General features: G+C 32.6%; 1 protein-coding gene across 2 annotated transcripts in view; it reads right to left on the reverse strand.

Moving 5' to 3' along the window:
• mol (dual oxidase maturation factor 1 mol) overlaps positions 1–20,090 on the reverse strand; it is a 273,695-nt gene that overhangs the window by 66,764 nt on the left and 186,841 nt on the right. The window lies entirely within an intron of this gene.

The following is a 20,090-nucleotide window of genomic DNA, read 5'->3' on the forward strand; positions in this document are numbered from 1 at the left end:
CACAAAACGTAAGTACGCGACCTAGAATGAGTGGTAACATCTTAATTCCAAAATTAAAAACAACGACAGTACGACATCATTAATCTCCTTTTCTTTAATGAAATGAGCAAAGAAAATAAAAAGTGCAGTCAGAAATACAACATATTTAAGAAAGAAGTTAAAAGTTATATTTATAACACAATTTTTTTTTTAAATTTATATGTTATCCTAAAAATATAAATAATTTTTAATAATATATTCAAAGTTTTGTAAGACGTCACTCCGCATTATGTACAAAAGAAATGTTTTTTTCTTTTACGTAATGGGAAACAATATTTGAGTTTGTCCAAATGTGCGTAGACAAAAAACTGGATTTCACCCCCTCGGGAGTCGTTAAGATTAACAAATTACAACAGGGATGGAGAATACCTTAAATAAAGGAATATGGAAGTCTAGGCATTTACAGTGCTTATGACCTGTAAATGCCTAGAATTCCATATTCCCTTATTTAAGGTATTCTCCATCCCTGTTGTAATTTGTTAATCGTAATGGGAAACTTTAATGTAAATATATGGATTGTATTAAGTAGCAATTTTGTATGCTTATATTTCTAAAGTAAAGTGTCTAGAAAAAATGAAATATTATTTTTCAAATGCTATTCAGCGTTAATTTAACTGACCTTACACTTAAATATTATTTTCTCGTGAAAAAAAAACGTACTAAAAAATCGCATAAAAATAACATATATGATTATCTTTTATATCTTTCTTTGAACAATAAATAAGGAAGCTGTTTTCCTCTTTATAAACAATATAAAACACATCAGACATGCAACTTATTCAAATATTATTTCCTTCTTAAATGAATGCCAATTATTATTTATTATTAAACTAGCATTGTTGCAACTGAACATAATATTATTCTAGCAAACACTTAATACTGAGTATGGCGGTTTGGATCTTTAAACGCGGCACCAGTGCTAACAGTATTCGAACGAGGAAGTGTGTTTAAGTTAATATTATTTTAACGATTTAAAATATTGTGGCATTTACTGCATTCACAGAAACACGTTCTCTGAAAAGCAAGAGTTGTATTGTGTATTTATTAATTCGTATCCTGTTTTGACATTCCGAAAGTTCGGCGCAATACCGCCTTTACTATTATTTTAACTAGAGCTAAATAACGATCGGAATGAATTAAAAGATATTGGTTATATCAGATATAGCAATATAACAATGATTCATTTAATAATATTTTGAGTAAATAAATCTTTAGAGATATGTGCTGGATTTCACCCAAATATTTGTAAAATGTTTTTATTTGTTTATTCATACAAATATATACATATACCAAAAAAATATAATAATAACGCATCCCAAACTCTATGAGGCCAAGGGCCCTGTGTTAAGTTGGGCTTTACTATAATGGAAAGTGGAAGCACGTTCATAATTAAATAATATCAAAAATACAAATTAAAAATTATTACGTAAACATACATATATTTGAGAGGGCATCTGGACAACACGCTTAATAGTATATAACTCCTGCAATGGTCTCTTTCCGTATACAAAATCTAGACTTGTACACTCTTTATGTAAATAGCTTTCGTTTTGGAGAAATTAATATGTTCATCCAGAACATTGAACACTCTTGGAGCCACAAAAGAGAAATTCCTCTTAGCGAGTCATACGTTTTTTTTGGTATTAAATAATTCAAATTACAGGAAAACCTCGATAAAAATTAAATGATATATTCGTATGTGCGTGTTAACAGAGACGAAGATAAAAAAGAAAAACGTAAACATATAATAAAGTTCTGTTTTTTGTATTAATTGAAAACATTTTTAACAGTTAAATAAACTTTGCGTTCTTTGATTTACTCAAATATTTTTAATTCGGAGGCCATTTTCAACGAGTTGTCAATAACCAGCACTTGGGCGATAATAATAGCACAAGTCGAAAATTGTCGCTTTTCAGTTAAGTTTGCAGAGATGTTTCTGAATATATTTTACATCCACACAATTTATGGCATTATTCTTAAAAATATTTATGTTGCCCTAAAAGCAAAAATTTTAATATTTTATTAGAACTTTTTACTCAAATTAAAGAAATAATCGTGGTACAATGATTATTATGTCATTGATGTTTCGATTGGCGATATCGAGGTATATCAATAAAGACAAAAAAACGGTTGATGGAAGTCCTGGTATTCTCCGTTTTCCTATATGGGGCTGAAACGTGGACAATAAGTGCCTACGACAGGAAAAGGATCGATTCATTCGAGATGTGGTGTTGGAGAAGGCTGATGCGAGTGCTTTGGACCGCCAAAAGGACGACTGCATCGATACTGGAAGAGCTCCATATTACAACTCGTCTATCAGTGGTGTGTTTGAGAAGAATACTGTATTTCTTTGGACATATTGCTGGATGTGAGCCAGACAATCTAGAAAAGGCAATAATGTCTAGCCGAGTTGAAGGTAGGAGAAGCCGGGGTAGAATCCCATATAGATGGACTGACCAAATAAAGGTGGCTACGGGGCTAAAATTTGATGAGTCAGTACGTCGGGCTGAGGACAGACTGGAGTGGAACAGACTAATTAGAAGTGTTCATGGTGATAACGATCCTCAGCATTGAGGGACCGACTTGGAAGAAGAAGACTGATAGCACAAATAAGTGTATAACTGTTTTTCCATAAATATATTGCAGTTTTTTTAGTTGTGCCACTGTTATTCCCGGGGTGCGAACTCATAAAAAATGGAAATCAAGTTGTGTTAGAGTGGTTATATTATCAACTTTGGTCAAAAAATAAAGTCTTTTGACTACAAACATTTGGAAAGATTCAAAAGAGTGGAGAAGAATAAGTGGTACTCAGTGCGTTCTGTGTTGAGCAGTGATTGCAATCAACCAGTGACAGATAATCAATATAAAAGTAAGACAGCTATTTAAGTGTCCCGACCTCTGTTGCTCCTTCTTCGTTTCTTTCCAATATCCGTTTGATTGTAATTAATAATAACTCACTCCCTGAACGTTTTCCTTTTATATTCTGTAATAACTGAGCATCCCAACCCATTACATTTCAAGGATGTAATATAATAATAAAATAATAGAATTCAACGTTAATGAAACATAAATTATCGGCAAATTTATGCAACTCGTTTGCCAAATTTTAATTAATAGTACATAATTTCAGGTAATTAATATTTATACATTTTCAAGGTACTTACATAATATCATAAACTACTACTGTTTTATCTATTAATTTGTAAAATACCCAATTATAATGTTGTTTGATAATCGGTCTCCATCGGCGGATATATAATATTTATGTAATTAATATAAAAAAATTACAAAAAATATGGAGATTAAATAATAACATAGCTTTATATATTTTTTTACATATTACAAGATATTGGAAAAGGGGTTGCATATATTTTTTATTTTTTTCCGTGGAACATACAGTATATGTTTAAATAATTTCATCGCCTTTGTTTATATCGGGACTATCGCCGTTATCAAACCATCTGTCCCGACGCCGACGTCCCGGCGAAACATATAACGTCCCAATTAAACTTACACACTGCAGCAACGCTATTAACTACGGCCGTACTGAATACAAAATGGTGCATTAAGTCTCAAATGTTTTTAGCAATTTAAGTACCCAAAGAACTTCAAAGAGGCTGAACTTATTCCGATAGAGTGGAAATCGATTGGTTCTGAGTAAGAAAATGTACTTTTTTTTTCAACTGTTGTAATTATACGATTAACAATTTATTTTCGGCTCCTGCTCTTAACTAAATTCTTATTATTAGAGGTGAAGGTCAGTGCTATGCAAGCCCTTGACGTCACTGCAACATGTAAAGATCTATTGTGACGGATCACCGTGAATTATTCTCGCCCTTCAAGCCCTGGTCTATTAAGAGCCTGGCGACTGTGTGAAAGGCGAGAGTTCTTATTTTGCTAAATATCCCCTTTCAAACCCAAATCCCTAAAGTATCGGGCTATTAGGTAAGGGGCGAGCTTCTTAACATTCTCAGATTTAACCAGCAGTCCATGAAGACAAGGCTTCTTTTATGATGTAAAGCATCACATTCTCATATGATGTGTGTGAGTGTTTCCTTATCTGCACTGCAGAACCTACATCTAGAATTAACAATTTACAAAAGCGATGGAGAATACCTTAAATAAGGGAATATTGAAGTCTAGGCATTTACAGGGCATATCATTGGCTGGTTTAAGTGGCCACTTTACACACTGTAACATTCACAATTTTGCCTATGTTTGAACATCCATATTTCTTCAAGTCTTCCATTTGTTGATTTTAGTGAAGTTAAAGAGCTGAAACCCTTATTGCCGTGAAGAGATTCATCTGACTGAATTATTTCACATACTAGGCAACGTCAAAAAACAATTTTTCAATTTTTAAACTTCTTCTTGCACCAGTTGGTTTCATTACAATATTTGAGTTTGTCCAAATGTTCGTAGACAAAAGACTGGATTTCAACCCCTCGGGAGTCATTAAGATTAACAAATTACAACAGGGATGGAGAAAACCTTAAATAAGGGAATATGGAAGTCTAGGCATTTACAGGGCTTATGACCTATCATTGGCTGGTTTAAGTGGCCACTTTACTCACTGTGTAACATCTAGAAGTTTCGTAAAGGTTTATTATAGCAGGGTGTCTCTAAAATCTGCAGTGCCCTGTAACGGCTCTAGTGATAACCCTCACTTGATTTCGGCTGAGCTTTATTGGGCCAGGTACCTTTTGCCAGAGCATTATGCTCTGCTTCCTGGCCCATGACCTAATCTCGTAACAAGAAGCGCATTTTGGCAACCCACAGTACGGCTCAGGGCCTATTGGGTCTGAGCTCCCAGCTTTGGCAATTCATCTGCTACCTCGTTACCGTCGATGTTTGAGTGCTGAGGTACTCGAATTAAAGTCACAATGTTACACTAAATGACAATATTAATCGCCGTAGGCATTCTACATGAGAGAGTGCGGGTATTATCCTTAGCTCTATCCGACCGAGTTTCTCCAGGGTATGCTTGGCTACAACAATTTAGAGACTAGAAGGAATGCGTATTTGACTACACATTTTTATCGATAGTTTATTTATCAATAAAATCATACAGTCTTTATATAAAACAAGGTACAAAAGAACAATTTTAAAAAGTAAGACCAATTACAGATTTCACACTAATGAATGCAGGAGGAGAGGGGAAAAATAATTTAATTCTAAAAAAGTAAAAATAAAAATATTACATAAAAAGTTCATAAAAAGGAGAAGACATTGTAAAGCTACTCTACTTTCCTCCCTCTCTCTCTGCTTCCATGAACATTTCAATTTAATTGTAAAAAAATCACAACTAACAATAAATTATTCGATGCAGGTAGTAGATAGTAGGTAAGTATAAATTAAGAGTTAAAATCAAATGATTAAAATTAAAAGTAAAAGGTTAAAATTTAAATGAAAAGTTTAAATTAAAATTAAGTTAAATGTTTAAATTAAAAGTTAAAATTAAGAATTAAAATTAAAAAGTTAAAATTGAAAGACAAAATTAAAAATCAAATTAAAAGTTAAAAGTCAAGCAGGAGATACATTTAAAATGTCTTTAACTGATCTGATAAAAATATGGTATTTACAATGTAGTATGTCAATGTCACTAAAACTGTAATTATAGGTAATCTGTATTCTTCGTAGAGTGCTATTTTTTAAATAATTAGTCATTGAGTTAGGAATGTCGAAGAGTACAGATTGACGAGTTCTACGGACAGGGACTCGATATGAAACAATTAACAATTTCTGGGCTATCAATTACGTTATTAACAATTTGATTATTGCGCGGTATGATAGATAATTCTGAGATTATGATGAGCATTGGTTTGTACGTTCCTGGGCTGGTATTCCGAACGCGTTTACAGCGCGCTATAATGCGTATTTAGTACGTAAAAACGCGCTATACCGCGCTATAATTTCGTTTGGAATACCAGCGCTGATAATGACCTAAAACAGCTTCAGCATAGATTGTTTCATATTCCAATATACATGACCAACCTATGGTTATGCCTGTTGGAAGGGCTACCGCTATGCTGAACAACATCGCTCTGGATATTGATCTGTTTCATGTATCCGAAGGGGTTTTCCGGAGCAGGATTCTCCTACTACTTTGACATGAGTCTCTTTCATGTATTTTTTTTCCATTTTATAATATGTACGTATTGAATATATGTTTGTAATATATATGTTATAGTTGAAATAAATAAATTGAATTGAATTAAATTCCAAAGTTAATTGAGAATTGATCTCGACAGAGTTCAGTGCGTTTAGTCTCTCATTTTAAATCTCTCGTATTGCCTCATAACGTAATAGTTGAAAAAGTAATTTCACTGATAAAAAAGTCGTCTGCTGCCAAGGGCTGTAGAATCAATATTGCTGTATTAGGTTATTAAACGATTTCAAAGGATTTCAAAAAAATTAAAATTCGTTTGAAAATATCATTTTTCGTTGCTACATCTCCCCATCCCAGAACGCCCCGTCGGGATCTTTGCAAATTATGGCAACCCTATCTGAGATCTTTAAAAGTGCATATGAAAGTTCAAGCCTAGTTAGTGTCTTTCTTTAGTTTTGCAAGATCGTGACCAATAAAAAAAATCTGATTTAAGGAAAATTAAATATAATATTACAATAGTACCGCGAAAATAACAAAACATAGACGCTTCAAAAGCTTTTTTTGTACCCCGCCTACAGTATGTATTGAATGCCGCAGCGAGACTTATTTTTGGAATCACTAAGTATTTTTTAAAATTATTTTTTTATTATTATTTATTTAATTATTTATTTATTTATTTATTTATTTATTTATTTATTTATTTATTTATTTATTTATTTATTTATTTATTTATTTATTTATTTATTTATTTATTTATTTATTTATTTATTTATTTATTTATTTATTTATTTATTTATTTATTTATTTATTTATTTATGTATTTATTTATTTATTTATTTATTTATTTATTTATTTATTTATTTATTTATTTTTTTATTTATTTATTTATTTATTTATTTATTTATTTATTTATTTATTTATTTATTTATTTATTTATTTATTTATTTTATTTATTTATTTATTTGTTTATTTATTTATTTATTTATTATTCATTTTTTTGCACCACAACAGGCTAGAAGGCCCAATTACAGTAGTAAATTACATCACAGAACACCCAGGCTTAAGAAAAATCACATTTTTAATTTTTGTGTTCTCACCGGGAATCGAACCCGGAACCTTTCGTGTGTGAGTCAAGCATCTTGACCACTACACCACGGAGGCCACCAAGTTTAGTCGTATCACTCCACTACTTACGCTAAGATCAGTTACATCTACGTCTAAAGAAAAAAATATTATACCTCTACGCAAACAGCGCACTAAATTTGGCGAAAGCGTATTTGCGGTCATAGGCCCTACGGCATGGAATGCTCTCTCAGCAGAGGTCCGAAACTGTGAGAGTGAAGTGATGTTTCGGAAGAAACTTAAAACCCACTTGTTCTCTAAATCATTTGAATAAATTCTTAGCATGTAGTGATAAAGTACATTATTTTTCTTAAATTAAAAATTAAATTTATATCTTTATATAATCACTTTGTAAAGCGCCCTTGAGGTATTATATTGCGAAAATCGAATGATCGGGTTGTGGTCCCGTGGGTAGTGTCTCGGACTCACGGACCAAAGGTCCGTGGTTTGAATCCCACTCTACCCCAACTTGATTCCATTATCTAATAGTGAGTTATTTACAACTCGTTGAAAATGGCTCTCAAAATTAAATATTTGGGTAAATCGTAAGAACGCAAATATTTATTTTAAAAAATGGTGCTATATAAGTTATCCATATAAATAATGATTATAATGTGTCCACTTAAACTGGAAATGCCTAGACTTCCATACTCCCTTCACTAAAATGATCTCCATACATGTTGTAATATGTTATTTATCTACTTATTTATTTAAGTTTTTGTACATAATGTTATTTGTACATTGGCGGGCTTATTGCCAAATGGCAATTTCTTCCAACCAACCAATATAATAAAAGTTTTATTTTTATAATTCAAGTTACAGAACATATTCAATAGAAAAAAAAGATTAAAAAGTTAAAATTATATAAAAATAGAAATAAACTTATTTGTTTATAAATTACCTTAAATCAAAACTATTACTCAATGGGAAAAAGGAAAATAGCGGAAAGAGGAAAAAGGAAAGGAGGAAAGATTAAGGAAGAGAAAGGAGATGTTTCTTCAGACGTGATTTAAACAGAGATAATGTAGTAATATCTTTGATGGTGGATGGGAGATGATTCCACAGTCGAGCCGCATGGACACTATATGAGTTAGAGAAGAAAGAGGAATTGTGTATGGGTATTAAGAGAGTGCCTTGAGAATGAGAACGAAAAGGTAAACCATGAAATGATAAGCGTTGAAATTTTTCACACAGGTATGTAGGAGCGTTAGGACTATGAAGTACATTGAACAGAAGTGAGAGGGAGTGATAGTCTCTCCGCTGTCTAATTTTGAGCCATTTCAGTTGCCTACGATAATCAGAAATGTGGTCATATTTCCTAAGACCAAAAATGTACCTTATGCATGTATTCTGAAGTCGTTCAAGTTTATCGAGTTGCTCACAGCTTAAATCAGTCATGGAAACATTAGCGTAATCTAGAATGGGTAGTAATAATGCTTGTACAAGAGTGCATTTAGTACTAATGGGTAAGAATTTTTGCAACCTTCTAAGTGAGTGTAGACTGAAAAATATTTTGCGGCTTAATTCATTAGTATGAGCTCGCCAGCAGAGATGTTCATCCATTAGTACTCCTAGATTTTTTACGGATTCCCTGTACTGAATATTGGTACCATTGACAATAAAAGGATTAAGTGAAGGTATGTCTAGCTTACTAAGCAATCTTTGAATATGTTAAGTAGGTACATAACATTAATTATTAGGACGCCATAGGAAATTCTGTTTACGGTCTGTTTGATTGGATAATTTGACATTAACGACACGGTTGTTAAGATCTCTTTGACTTTCTTAGTTGTTTATTTACAGAATAACAACAAACAAGATAAATACGTAAAAACACTCCATAATACAAATCAAATAACCAAACACGTGACATGTGAATAGAGCCACAATATTTGAAGTGCTTTATAGTTATTGTGCCGTAAATTTGTCAGGAAAACACAAAAGTCGGAGATTAAAAGTTATGCAATAATCTTCTCCGCGTTCTAGTGTTAACAATATATATAATACCCGGAACTGAAAATTATACAAGTACATGTACGTCTTGCGGAGATCTCTCAAGGCTGTAAGCCAACTTCTTAATATGTCTATCCACCAAAGATACATAATATTACACTTCCTACACAAGCACATTAGATAAAGTAAATAGTTAAGTAGTTACATAAAAGCGAATATTTGTTTACTCGTACAAAAAAATGAACCGATACGTAAATAACATTCTTCTTTATATTCGTCCGTATCCATACGCATATCCGTAAAGTTCGGGATGGTTCGGAATCCACCCGAAGTGGCTTCGTAAAGACAGACGTGTCGGATGGAGATACCTGTAGCTCAATCACAAATACTTATCGAACAAACCATCACGCCGTTTCTCTGTAAGGGTACGCAGAGAGGATTGAACGCCATATCACTCTATCTTGGCATACATACCTCGCTTCCTCTACATTCATACATCTTCTCATGCACGCACGCCTATTATTCCTACTTTTGACATGTCCATCTTTAAGTATTTGATGAACTTGATCGTGCCATGTCTTTCTCGGTCGTCCTAGTTTTCTGCATCCATCAACGTTCGCATCGTAGATCCTTTTAGCCGTTCTTTCGCTGTCCATTCGCTCTACATGTCCAAACTAACGCAGCACCCCTTTCTTGATTCTGTCAATACAGCATGTCTCAGCTTTACACACTTCACGGATCTCGACCTTTGTGCAACTATCATACATCGTTTCACCACAGATTCCCCTGAGAGATCGCGTTTCGACAGCATTCAACCTACTTTCATAATCATTTTTCCAATTCCATACATTAGAGTTGGCACTAGAACTCAAATTCGTTGAAAGTGCATTTATTTGCATACTTAAACAGTAGATTATAATTGTGATTCATATAATACTCTTTTTAACTTGATGTCGTAATTATTGACAGTAATTTAAAATAACAGTAAACGGTTATCATTACGTCGTCTTCAAAGCAAAATAAATTATATTTATTGATAGAGCATCTATTATCGTACGCAGTAAAATTATTCTCACGACCTCGGCTCACGAGAGGCGACACCCAATTCGCTTCTCAAAGATGTCAAAATGAAAATGTCACGAGTTTGTTTTGGGTTCTCGTGGACAGATGGGAGTTTGCTGGTCGGTCGAACAGCTCGCCCAACCTTGTCTGGCTGGCTATGGAAATTTGGCATTGGACAGGTAATAAAATTTCGTCCAGCAAATGGTACCAGTATGCTGGCCAATGCCTAACAATGCACCGATTTGTTATACTAAGCCAAGCCTTTGAATTTTACTGTGGCATTTCGTAACTTGATTTTGTAAATTACATATTTTCAGTACTAACTCCTAAAATACACGCCCTCAAAATTTATTAGCAAATATGAAGTGAATAATCATCAACATCATCATTCCGCTTTCCGCACCCAGCGGTGCAGAGGGCTCTGTATTTGTACATCAAATGCAGCGTCCGTACACCAAATAATAATCTGTTACATGAAGGTAAAGTGAACAGTCTTACTCTTCAGGTATTGGTCCAAGAACAATGAATTTCGCAGTTTAAACTACCTCTAAAATCAATATTTTACATTTCTCTTACAAGGAATCAAACACAGGACCTCAAAAATGGTATGCAAACGCGTCAACCACTACACAACAAAATACATATATTTATGCTATTTACACAAATACAAATTTGTACCGTCAGAGGGCAAAGCTTTAAGTCCATGTTAGATGAAAACAAACCTACAACTCTAGCAAGACAATGTAACACGCACATTTCATTGCTTTAGTTCGTTTTATCCAATATACCATGTTTTACGAAATTGAGTTAAGTGCACAGGAGTTCTGAGAAAGGCTTCATTTATAAAATTCAAATGACAAAAATATTTTTAATTTTTTTTTAAGGGATTTGATTGCGCCACTTGCCCGTTAGCAAATGCACGCTCAAAGTTGCTGGTTCGCGGAATGCGCTATCGTTTATTTACTTTGCAACTGAACCCTAAATACAATAAATGCAATTCCTACCTTGCACTGGGGTTCTGGTACCTTATTGTTTGAAGGTCATGTTTGGTCATGAAGGAGGGGCACTTGAGATGGTTTCTTGGTTATAATTATTTCACGACACAGTGGATAAAGTAACTGGTTCGCGATCGCGGTGAGAAGAGGAAAAGTTATCTAAGCACATGAATCCCGACAGTTCGATTATATTAACAATTTTTCTTTTGTTAAATGCATTTGTGTAATTTTGGATATTGAACATGTTGGGCTGGAGACAAAAATGTAGTACCTACCCACAGTAAGTAACGCAACATTCCAATCAGGGCCGAGTAGGCAACAAATAAATACAACAAAGTAAAAGTGGCGTAACCAGGGTTTTTAACGAATTTGTGATAAGTTTTGGTCATTATTTATCAACATATTACAACAGAGATGAAGAAAATTTTAGAGAAGGTAATATAAAAGTCAAGGCATCTACAGGGCTTATGACTTGTCGTTGGCTGCTTTAAGTGGCCACTTTTACACACTGTGTAACATTCACCATTCTGCCCATATTTAAACATCTTTATCCCTTCAATTCTTTCATATGTTGATGTTTGGGAAGTTAAAGAGCTGAAAACTTTATTTACCCCAGGGAGTTGAATCCAGTCCTTGTTTACAAAAAATTGTACAAAATTAAAATATTGTTGTCATTATTTATGCCTGTTTCGTAAAAAAAAAAACTTTAAAGCTCTTTTTCTGCACATTTGTATTTTGATCTGTTGGACCAAAACGAACTGAAGCGACGATTTTGAATGTAATGGTAGATTTGTTGCAAAAAGTGGCCTAAAATTGGACTGACATAATGCGCTACGTAACTGCTATTTGCCGAAGACATTGAAAAAAAAAATATATTTATTATTTCTAACACAGTAAAAATTAACTTATTCCAACAAATTTTCTGTTTTTTAATTTTAATTTAATGTTGTTTCACGTTTGTTTAATTAATTCATTAGTACAACACAATGCCAAAAAAAATAAATATCGTATCAATAACCTCTACCCAAATCAATATTACCGTACACAATACTAACAATAAGAAGCGATTATTGTGTCCACATCTGTAGTTAATTATGATCTTCTTAATAAATAATTGTTGTTACGAGAGTCTAGCCAATGAAACAAGCTACAAGGACTTGCAATGAATGATATTCAATAAAAACCCAATACACATATTACTAATAATCAAAATATTTTGATCATTGCACGAATTAATAATTAACATGCGAAAATGATTGATCACCTTGATACTTCTGTCCTCAGGTGTAAGAATAATTATTATTTGAAATCGCGTGTCTTCAAGTCGATAGCTGTAACGATTTTGACCTAATAATATTTTATAAACGTTACCTGCTAAGTAAATAATTAGTTATTATTTTTGCTCATTGCTCGTTCTATTCATACAATTTTAATTAATTAATTGAAACGTCAATGCCACTTAAACCACAAATTATTTTTTTCCGCTTGAGTACTGTTGCACAAAAACATTTTAACAGATGGACGCGCGGAGTGCATTAACCATTAAAAATAATACCGAGTTTTTAAAGCTTGAATTTTAAAAAATTAGTTTAAGTCTTGAAAAACATTTTGTTTTCGCCCATTCTAAATTTTTTATCTGCCAAAATAATGGCTAAAATCCTCTTTAATATTTGATAATTACTCATATTTTTCTATTGTGCAATTTTTATAGAGCAAGTTAATATGGTTCATATCTGTGATTTTAGCAGAAAATATATTTTTTTTGTTTACAATGCAAAAATGAATAAATAAATATTTTTTAAATGCTTAAAGTTTTTAAAAAAATAAACTATGTTTACCAAAAAAACTTGGATAAGGTGCGTATTAGTAAATATGTACTTTGATCAAATAAATTAACAAAATAAATAAAAATTTAAGTCCGATTTCGTGTTGACGTCACGCTAAAAATAAGTTGTGAATTTAAATAATACTAACTATCGAACGATTTCGAAACTAATCTCAGTACGATCAACGTTATCCTCGATGTCTGCGTTATATTTCACGACAGGTAGGGACCAAATATTTCTCAATAAGTATTCTATATTAGGGCAAAGTGCGCACAGGTAAAGCCTTGGTCGTTGATCAGTAATCATAATATTACGATTTGTAATACAAACATAAACAAAAAATATTTATTTATTTACTTTATATAAGTTTCGATAGTGTTTTGTTTTGCTAACTAAATAATCCAGATAATTAAGTACGACACACTGTTATCATTTTAATATCTTCATATTAATAAGTTTAGCACCTTTATAATGTCGGTATAATGATGCGATCAATTTGAATATTTGTTTGTACTTCCGTATTTATATTTAAAACATTATACATACCCATTAAAGCATTTTACTTTTTATGGATTAAATAGAAGAGATTTCGAAAGAAATATCCGGTAAATTGAGTCAGTGAGATCACATTATTTTTATAATTAGTTATTGTTTATAATGTGAAAAAAATCAATAAAAATTGTTATTGTTTTCACCAGAAAACATTTTTAAAAAAATAATTTTTAAATATGCTAACAGTGAAACTAAACCTCGGAGAATTGAGAAGAATTTAATCAGTTGATATAACACTTAAAATAAGGTACTGTTATAATATTCAAATCTCGTATGACCTGGAATTTGTATTTAAAAAAAAAAAAAGATATAAGTAGTGGATATATGGTTAGTGGTGCTGTCATAATCATGCGTGATAATCTTTAGCGCGATCTGCATGCAGTTTGTTTGTGGCAACCGTAAACAAATTAATATTTGTTGTGTTCTGCGTATTTGGATAAATTTCTTCAAAAATATCAATGCAAATCTGTTGCTGAATGGCTGCTTTCTATGGACGATACCACCTTTCAGCCCATCATAACGGATGATTAGACGTAGGTGAATAAATATGACGTAGAAACAAGTCGACAATCTTCGTAGTGGCGCTTCCCACCTGAGATAAAACCCAAAAAACCACATTAAAGTACCTAAAAAATCAAGGATCTTGACTGATTCCTTCGATTATCATGGTGTTGTGCACTTAGAGTTCCTTCCGACATGCCAGACGGTCAATAAGGAGAACAATTTAGGCATGTTGAAGCGTTTGAGGGAGAATAATCGTCAAAAAGGCTAGATTTTTGGGAAGGTAACTCTTAGTTTTTGCATCAAGATAATACGCCGTCACACATGTCTTCCTTGAAGGGGATTTTTTGGCCAAAAACAACGTTAAAGTCGATCCTTGTGCACCGTATTCACCTGATTTGGCTCCGTGTGTCTTTTCATGTTCCCTTAACTCAAATTACTACTTTCCGGAAAGCATTTTGACTCGATTGAGGTAATAAAAGAAAATTCGTAGAGGGAACTAAAAGCCATTTCGAAATCGGCCTTCGAGAGAAGATTTTTTTACAAATTCCTGGTCATATTTTAATATAAAATAATACAGTATTTTTCACTTATTTTCTCATATTAGGATGGTTTTATTAGTACACTGACGGTAAATAAACTTAAATTGTTGCTATATAAATATTCGTTCGTTATATTTGAAATATCCATCTCCTGGCGTAGTGGTTGGTAGCATATGCCTACCATGGTTCTAGGTTCAATTACTAGGAGGGTCGACTTAAAATATTTGTTTTAAAGATGGATTTCATTAACACTGAAATATTTCATTGTACCTGAAGCGTAAGACTGGGTCACCTCATCTCCCATGTAACAAAAAGTATTTAAATATGCTAGGATTGGTGTCCAATGTAGTGCCCTATGCACCAGTGGCTGTGGATAGGGAAATTATGATTATGGTATTTTAAAATACGGGCACATTTATTTTATAGTTTATTTATAGTTTTTTTTTCATTGCGTTTATTTGGACAATAATATATTTTGAGTTTTTCCAAATGTTTGTAGACAAAGACTGTGTTTCATTCCTTTGGGAGTGATCTGGATTAACATATTTACTCTAGATAATTTTTATATCGCCATTTTTTTTTAAATCACCTCAAGGACGCTGTACAATAAGACCGCGCAGGACAGAACGAAAACTCGGCCGCAGTTCACACGTGAGCGCTGCTAAAATGAATACACGCCGGCGCTTATTACAAGCAAGTTCACAAAAAATACGATTCATGTTATTCCAAGATGTAAATAGATAATTAAATATTTTTTTTTTCCTTTTTTTTTATTTTTAATATGCGGGCGTGACTCGTACGCGTCGAGCAAATCGCTTGTGATGAGGTCCTATCCGTGCGCGTTTACACGAAGGCAATGCGGCCGTTCGCGGAGATGGGGGTGATTATTGTTTCGCAAAGATAGCCTGTCTGTCTGTCTCGGAGACAATGTCTCGGAACAATGTTTCGTGCTACAAATTGCTGTTTACACGTGGAGTCCTGGGACAAAACAATATTGTATTGTCCACATGTAAACAGCCTTTTACCATTACAATCCCCATAAGCAATTTCACTCACACCACTTATATCTAAAAGATCCATTTAATTAGAAGTTTTCAACATTTTTTCCAGTTTGTATAGAACGCTACTTTGGTTTTGAACTAGTATTTTATATATATGTACTAATAACTAATTATTCACCTTACGTAAAAAATGCTCATGTCTTTTTTACAATAAGGAAATATAACTTTTTTTTAAACACTTTTAAAGTAATTAAGGTTTATGAAATACTGTACTAAAAATATTTTTTTTGGTAATTATTAGTAGCACAAATAATATTTTAAAATTTGTAATTTTGAATTCCCACAAAAACGGTCATTTCATTGGCCACGCCCCTTATACATTACGATTCATGTTTATTTGTTCCCGACCCTTTAAATTTGTTGAAAACATTGCCACAAATCTTGACGTCATAACTATCAAGGCCAAACATGTCGCGTTTTTCTAGTAACGTATTTTTATTAAATTTGTTTTTTTAATTTATTCATGAAAACATTTCTCAACAATATCCATATTTATTTCGCAAATACAATTGATTATTTTAAATTTATTTCATATATTTTTATCGGTATTCGTAGTATGTGATATTTCACTATTCCGTATTGATTCTTCATTTTACCACAACATTAATACAATATGATTCAAGTAATTATATTCAAATTATGAAATTTGGTTTGGAAATGAATATTTATAAAACAAAGATTATAAGTCCAACAGGGGGAGACATTTTCTTATCAATAATAAAATTGAAATGGTTGATGAATACATATATCTAGGATACAAATTCGAACTTGGTAAAGATAACCAGACAGCGGAGTTACCAAGAAAAAAAGGGCTAAGTTGGGCTGCTTTTGGCAAACTAGATAACATACGGACTAGAAACCATGTTTATAACACAAAAAAGTAGCCAGACATTGAAATGCACGCAACGATTCACGGAAAGACAGATGCTCGGTGTATGTCTAAGAGACAGAGGATGAAATGAAGAAATAAGGCGCTAAACTCGAGTCGTGGATATTATGAATTGTGAAGCTAAATTGAAATGGTAGTGGGCAGGACACTTGGCAAAGCAAAATGATGGCAGGTGGACACCCAGAATAATAAAGTGGAGACCATGGGCAAACAAAAGAAGTGTTAAAAGGCCACAGAAAATATGGGTCGACGACATCACCTCTATTGACGGTAAAACATGGATGATGAAAGCGGGTGATAGGAAGGAATGGAGACGTTAGGAAGAGGCTTTTATCCAGCAGTGGAGAGAATAAGGCTGAAGAAGAAGAAGATAAAATAATGAGATTGAAGTTTATAGGTGCTACGAATGATTTCAAAAAATCTCGCCAAGTGTAATTACTAGAATTTTCATTGACTTATGGTCAACCTACTGAGGTCACACATACTAAATTATAATATTAAACCAATACATACTTAATATGCACGTATGCTTACAACACGCTTGCACAAGTGTGTGGTGAGACACGCCTAGAACGATTGACTACAGCGCTATAGCCCGGAGCGATATTCGATTTTGACCTTCTCAGCATAATTATTTAAGGTCTAGGTTCTCGTACAATTTCTCGATATATTATGCGGGAGGTATGGCTAGCATATATTTATGCGTGAAACTATGTATTTCCGCAGTTTTGGTAAACCTCCGGGTCGAATAACGAAAGGATACTTATGGTAGACTTGAATAATGTATAATCAAAATAATTTAGTAACACAGTTAACTCTCAAAAAACTGTGTTAAAAAAAATCCTTTGCACGCGGTGATGTAACATCGCGTTACCACAAGCAATACATGGAATATTCTGAAGTTAAGACATTTGAAAAAAAAAACATTCAGACAAGCTGTTTGAAAAAAAAAGCATATTTATTTATTTATATATACGCCCAATGGGCATTTTTATGGACATATAAAATGGACATAGAAAATTATTATTAAAAAAGTAGAAAGACTCAATGGTTTATAGTAGACTTTGTGGGAGTGGAAGCGAAAGAGAGGTGTTTATAATTGAATTTGATTCAGTGATCGTTGGAAAGAAGACAACTTGTTATCAAAGAAATCAAGACTGGTATGTTTGTTGGCAGACCTAAGAATTCTGGGCATAGGGGAATGAAAATCATAGTTAGTTCTATGGTTATCGGTATAAAAGAGTAAGTTTTGTCTGTTGTTGGGATATTGAATTTTATTGAGCTCAGTAGTTCAGGCGCATCAAAGAGTGAGTTAAGAATTTTAAATAGGACTTTAAGGTCGGATTTATTTCGACAGTCTTGAAGAGAAGATATATTCAAGGTAGTTTCTAACTCATTATACGTATATAGGTCTCTGGATAAGCCCAACCTCCAGCCTGTCTTTCTCAAAAATTGATGTTGAACTGATTCAATATTTTTGATGTGAACATCATAATATGGAGACCAGATAACAGAAGAATACTCTAGGTACGAACAAACTAGCAGAAGAGAGTTTTAAGGGTTTTAGCATTTTTGAAGTCAGCTGTGCTTCTGTTAATAAATCCAAGAAGCTTTATGGATTTATTGATAACATGTTTATTATAAATTGTAAAAGAAAGTTGAGTGTCAAGTATAATACCTAAATCTTGTATACTAGACACAGATGATAATATTTCATCGTGCAGTGAGTAGTCGTATATGATTAGATTTTCCAGACGAAAAAATCTTATAACCTTGCACTTATAAGTTGAGATGTAGAATATTGGATGAGCACCAGGTGCTAAAAGACAATAAGTCAGATTGTAATAGTGAACAATCGGAAGGGCTGTCAATCTGTTTGAGAATTTTAGTGTCATCAGCAAACAGCCAAATTTCATGAAGGGAGAAAAGCATTTTTTATATCATAGATTAACAGATTGAATAGCAAAGGAGCAAGGTGAGCACCCTGTGGTACACCCGAAGATACATTGGTGCTGTTTGCGATGGAATTATTTACCCTAACAAACTGTTTCCTTTCACTAAGATATGACTCAAAGAAAGATAACAATGGATTACGAATTCCAAACGAAGACAGTTTGGTCTACAGTATTTGGTGATCGACCTTGTCAAAAGCTTTAGAAAAATCGGTAAAAATCACATCGAATTGTTTATTTTTTTCTAAACCCCTAAAAATAGTGTCCATATCCTTAAAAGTCCTCGCCACGGGTAATCTCAGTGAGGTCACATTATTTTTATTATTGTTTACAATTTTAAAAAAAGAAATAAATAACCCATTTTCCATCTATATATATAAAAATTTACGTTCCGTATGTTTGTTGCTGCAAATTTAGAAATTGGATTGACTCATTTTTTTTGCAGAACATTGCATTTTAGCAAAATAGTGTTACAATATACTTTTTAATTGGAAGTTCTAACGGAAACGAAATATTCTATGCATTTCAAATTGACTAATATTTTGTCATAGTTAACAATTACTGAATGACAGTTTTACAGTTCTATTTGATCAATTTTAGCTTAGCTAGCAAAGTTACAAAACGATATTTTCCCTACAATTTATATAAATTTATAAAATCTATAAATTTATGTTCCGCGTGTTTGTGGCCGCAAATTTCAGAAAGTAATCGATGGACTGACAGACATTTTTTATAGAAAATTGCATTTCCTTATATTCTACAGTGTAGTCTCATCAAATTAAGATATTAAATTAAGCAGTGTGTTTTCTCAGTAAATGGATATTTATTTATTTAATCCAATATAAAATACAAATCCATAGTTTACAAAATAAAATGTTTATACAATAGGTACATTCAATATAATTTATTTTTTTTATGAATGTAGCCACTCCATTGGCCCACAGGCACGTTCCGGAGTGTCAGTGTATTATTTATTTTATACATAATCGTACATACTTTCACATCAATTGTTGTGTAAACATTCAAAAGAAATATGAAAAAAGATTTTAAAACATACCTACATCAATAAAACGAGAAAGGACTTTCAAAAAACTAAAATTATATTCTAAACTAATTTTTACTATCACCATATGTAGTTGGTGCATCAAAATATGAAACCATTGCTAACTTGCTAGTTTAACAGCACATGTTTTAAGTGAATAACACTAACATGCGCTGATTGAAATTTATGAAAGTATTGTAAGAAAATAAAATCAGTGCATGTTAATGTTACCTACTAAAAGCACGTGGTTTCTAATAAATACGTTGGTTTTATACTGAATGACTTTTGCTCAAAGACACCTCTCTTTTATCGCACCGAGAGTGTTTAATATTTTGGAAGAGCGTGTAAAGCTCTCAAATACCTTCCTTAGGGGGAGCGATTTGAGTGAAAAACTCCTCGCTGGTTTTTCAAATATTTGAGTTGATTTTGTTTCAATTTTGTTTTT

Source organism: Micrasema longulum, unplaced genomic scaffold (assembly GCF_059751315.1).
Source record: "Micrasema longulum isolate JH-2025_06_02 unplaced genomic scaffold, ASM5975131v1 h1tg000331l, whole genome shotgun sequence".
Taxonomy (NCBI): Eukaryota; Metazoa; Arthropoda; class Insecta; order Trichoptera; family Brachycentridae; genus Micrasema; species Micrasema longulum.